Genomic DNA, 5,301 nt, shown 5'->3' with positions numbered 1-5,301 from the left:
ACTAAAATAAGTGATTTATACACATTGTCATTTACTCTTACAACAACTCTAGGTCCTGTGATTCTGATTTTATGAAGGGGGAAACTGAGGCTCAGAGATTAAGAAGCTTTTCCCAGTTGAAGGAGTTAATAATTTGCAGAACTGAGAGTATGAATGCAGACCTGATTGCAGAGCTGGAGCCCTGGTTGGGCAGAAGTAAAGGAGTGGGAAGGAGAGGGGATAGGACTTGTGGGAATCTATCTGGGGTTTTTGGACCCAGAGGAAAGGAGATGAGATGTTTTTTAACTAAGGGAACTGTGTCCTTTCAGGAGACCAGAACTGTAAATTCATCAGGGGAAGAAAAGCAGGAAATCAGATTGGGTGGGCGTATTGGCAGTTGCAATCTGTCTATGGAGTGCAAGTTCGCTGTAGTAAAAAACTGGGAGGCACTGAGGGGGTGGTTTAGGGTGTGGACGACATGATAAAAATAGTCTCTAAAATTCATCACGCAGATGAAGAGCCAGGAGGGTCATTGTGGAGACCTCTCTGCACTAAAATATTTTTCCTTTGTTCCTAGTCTTGTCCTGGTAGCCACAGATGTTATTTAATCTAACTATGCCACTCAGGACAGATGAGACTGTCCACTCCTTAGCTGTAAATCACCTTCCTGGCTCAAACCTAAGAGCACACCATAAAGGTGTCTGCAGAATGACTAGCAGCAGGAAACCAGGGCTGGGCACTTCTGATGATTGTAAAGGCTCCTGTTGCTATCCCCTGCAGAGTTTATTCAGAAATAGAATCTTGTCACAGGGTCTTGGGTACAAAGGGGGCATGTTACACATACCAATACCACTTGACAATTCAACAAGATCCCCAGAGTGTGGACCCCCATCAATATTACTCCTCAGCAACTGCCCCTGAACTTACTTGGAAACTACCCAAGGGGAACAAGGCATCTTAGATGGGGACAGTGTCAGTCCCTTCTCTTCTCTTTTTCCTATCCTCCTTCCCCCACCCTCCTCGCTCTTTCTTTCTGAGACAGGGTCTCATTCTGTCGCCCAGGATGGAGTGCAGTGGCATCATCACAGCTCACTGTAGCCTCAACGGTTCAAGCCATCCTCCAACCTCAGCCTCTGGAGTTTGTTTGTTGTAGAGATAAGGTCTTGCTATGTTGCATAGGTTGGTCTCGGAACTCCTAGGCTCAATCAATCCTCTCACCTCAGTCTCCCAAGGTGTTAGGATTACAGGTGTGAGCCAGCATGGCAGCCCACCAAGACCAGCTGGTGTCAGTTCTTTCTTGATCTGAGTAAACTAAATTTATGCCTAGAAAGCTAATCTCTAGATTTCAGTGTCTTCTCAACCACACATTATTTTCAAATTAATAAATAAGTTAAAATTGCTGGTGCACAGTAACCCATGAAAACTGAAGAGGCTAAATGAATAAGCTAGAATTCTCTGGGTGATGACCAGAACATGTACAATGCTGAGTCCTGATGGGCCCAAAAGCTCTCTGAAAGCCTGGTGAGCTGAGCTAGCTAGCTGGTTGTGGTGCCGTGGGAATAGGGGGGATGTTATCTATCAAAGGGAATATAAATTCTGCAAACTAAACTTGGCAGTTTGGGGGGAAATGTGTTTAACCCACCCACTTCCCTCCTTATTTGTACTATTGTTTTCCTACTTTTCAACTTGAGTTTACTCTGGGGGAGGAATATTTATTCCAACAAAATGTGCCTGATGCGATCTCTCAGTGATTAAAGACACCTGCTTAGTATGCATGAACTTCAGTGCAGTACGCGCACCTCTCTGAGGATATCTCTACTAAGCCCTCAGTGACTGATGCTGCTTCACTTTCTTCAGGTGTATAAACTGAAATTAGCTGCCATGAAATCATGAAAACATGACTTGACTCTTAGGGTCGAAAGCTCAAAAGCCTTTAGTCTTGCTAGTGACTATCAGATGTTGCCTGAGTATATTTGGAAAATAACTATGTTGAAACTTCTTTTGGAGAATCAAAATATTATACTGTAAATTGCTTGAAAAAGGGAAAATAGTGTACTATAAAGCTTAGTCAGATGTGATATGATCACTGAAGATATGATATGGGCAAAACTTTTTTCTTCTAGGTAATGAGCACATTTGAGTGTAATTTGAGTTAAACTATAATGTTTCCTTTAAAAAAAAAACCAGATTGCTAAAAGTGTGAAATCCATTTTAGCATGTTGAAAACATTTGGGTGTTTAAGATATTATCACAGATCTACACATTCAAGGTTCAAATTACTTGGAATTCCAGATTCAAAATATTTTAAATTGATGTTAAAATGAAATCAAGTGTAAATTAACCTGACTTTTTTCCCTTCTAGTTATTTTTAGGTAAATAAGGTCAAAATGTGAGACAGGCATACAATATTTGCTAAGAGGACCCATTATTGTGATACAATTCTAGATATCATTTTTAGTTTCATCTCATTCTTACAAAAAATAAAACCAAACTCTGTTATGTACGTGTGTGTAAAGACTGGGTCTGTCCATGTACCCTAGGCTGGTCTCAAACTCCTGGCCTCAACTGATCCTTCTGCCTTGCCACGCCCATCAAGCACGTGTTGTGTTTAAAACAGATATTAAAAACCTCAAATCCATTTGTGAAGCTTTTAAAAAATGTGTACACATTTTCTAGGAGCCCCCCAACAATCAAGGCCTTAACATCTTAGCTAACAACTTCAAAGTCCAAAGAGTGGGGTTGGGGTGTGGAGGGGAGGTGACGTGAGGGTGACTTAAAAACAACATGAAAATGGTCAATACATCTTGGGAAACTCTTTACTGCAAGTAATAGCTGACCTCAGTAGCATAGCATACCCTCCAAAAACCATATTTACTACAGATCACCCACAACAATTACACTCAATATTAACTAAAAGGCCAAGGAATTGAATTTTTGTAACATTTAACATTAACATATATATATATATATCGGCTGGGTGCGACAGCTCATGGCTGTAATCCCAACACAGGAGGATTGCTTGAGTCCAGGAGTTCAAAATCAGCATAGTGAGATTATGTCTCTACAAACAAAATATAAAAATTAGTCAGGCATGGTGGCACATGCCTGTAGCCCCAGCTACTTGGGAGCCTGAGGTGGTAGGATCACCCAAGCTCGGGAGATTGAGGTGAGCCACAATGGCGCCACTGCACTCTAGCCTAGGCGACAGAGTGAGACTTTGACTCAAATAAATAAATATATAAAATATACACACATTTTATAAATTTAAGGATACCATTTGCATTAGCAAATAATTCATCTACATCCCTAAAGTGACATATTTTGTATGACTTCCTAATCTGTTTGAACTAGGGAGTAAAAATGTTACTGAGATAGTTGCATTGGATCTATCAACCACTAAAATTGAACCCAGAAAAAAGGGTTCAAGGGTTCATAGCTTAATTCTAAACCACCTGTCTCACCAGAAAACTGGGAAGAGCTGACATAAATGAGTTATGAGGGTACTTGACTATCTTAAAAGAACATTATACAAAATCTTTAAAGATTTTTAGCCCTGAAGAGATTCCTGGGTGAGAAGAGGGCACCTATTTCATATTTCGCTTTTGGATGCCTCATTGCTTTTGTTTTTATGACCTCAACTAGGCTCCTTTTGAAGGTTACATTTTACTTCTGTATGGGAACCTCTTTATTTTGCCTGGGTCCATTTCTTGAGCAATTTAAAATCCTGACTCCTCCCCTCCTTCATAACCATGCTGCTTGTAAGACAGTGGGACAAACAAGGCTTCTTAGCTATCTTTTCCCTAGGACAGGCACAAGATGCAGGGCTATTTCCTTATAGAGTGGGTGTCTTAAAATCTGGGTGGGGGCCAGGCTCGGTAGCTCAGTCTATAATCCCAGCACTTTGGTAGGCCGAGGCGTGTGGATTGCCTGTGGATTGCCTGAGGCTGAGGGTTCGAGACCAGCCCGGGCAACTTGGTGAGACCTCGTCTCTACATCAAAAATTGGCCGGGCGTGGTAGCCATCGCCTGTAGTTCCAGCTACTTGGAAGGCTGAGGAGGAAAGCTAGAGCCCAGCAGGTCGACGCTGGGGTGGCCGTGAGTGTGCCACTGCACTCCAGCTTGGGCGACGGAATGAGACTCCAACTCATTAAAAAAAAAAACTGGGTGAGAGATGTCATGCTATGAACTTAGAATTAAATACATATATATATTTTGAGTTGGAGTCTCATTCTGTCGCCCAGACTGGAGTGTAGTGGCCGCTTCCAGCCACCGCAGCCTCGACCTGCTGGGCTCCGGTGATCCTTCCGCCTCAGCCTTCCAAGTAGCTGGAACTACAGGGGTGCGCTACCACGCCCGGCTGATTTTTGATTTATTGTATAGACGAAGTCTCACCAAGTTGCCCAGGTGGGTCTCGAACCCGCGGGCTCAGGCAATTCACTCACCTCAGCCTCCCAAAGTGCTGGAATTACAGGCTGAGCCACCGAGCCCGGCTAGAATGAAATATTTTTAAAGGAGAATCTTTTTTTTCGATCTCAAGAATAGTCCTTTCACTATTCCCCACCACCTTCTCTTTGGCGGGGTAGAAATAAACATAGACCACCAAATGAGAACAGGTTATGTATTCAGAGCTTGCTATAGCAAGGGAGTCAGCCACCATCCATCACTTGGTTTGGTAGAGACTCACAGGCAGGGGAGTGGAAAAGCTTCATACTGAAAAAAGGGAGAAACTTCAGCTCTGCTCTGATTGGAGGTTGTTAGCGCCGGGAAGCTGGAGGCAGGCTAACTAGAAGCAGGGCACCCTGTGACTGGTTTGGGGAGCATATTTGGCTTTCTCTGATTGGTCCGAAGCTGGAAGCCGCGGCAGAAAATAGAGCCGCTGCCAGTTAATAAGCAAGTCCTGGGCCGACTGCTGCAGAGGTCGTGGGTAGGAGTTCCATCGACACGTAGTCTTGGGAGCTTATTTTCCCTTGACCTAGTTAGCCTTTAGCTGCAAATTCTTGTGTTACTTGGAACAAGCTAGCCGTTTCATTATTTCTGTTAAGGATAAACAGAGACGTTGGGGTCTGAAAAGCAATCATGGGAACAAATGCACCTCTTTCTAGCGAGGGTCAGGCAGGAGAGTCGCCCTCCGCCTTCCGGTTCCCCATTTCCTTACAGAACTCCTATTTCCATGATAACTGCCTTCTCAGCAGCTGACCCCTTGGGGAGGCCCGGCCTCCTCCGCCCCCGCTTTCTTCGAGTACTGCCCTTTGGGGGCAGGAGAGGAGGCTCTCCCCCCAGCCCTTCCCCCACAGGCGCGCCCTCTCGGCTAGGTAACCCCCGG

Source organism: Carlito syrichta, unplaced genomic scaffold (genome assembly GCF_000164805.1).
Source record: "Carlito syrichta isolate Samal-C Ts95f unplaced genomic scaffold, Tarsius_syrichta-2.0.1 Scaffold305880, whole genome shotgun sequence".
NCBI classification, from domain to species: domain Eukaryota; kingdom Metazoa; phylum Chordata; class Mammalia; order Primates; family Tarsiidae; genus Carlito; species Carlito syrichta.
Note: the sequence above shows the minus strand (reverse complement) of the source record.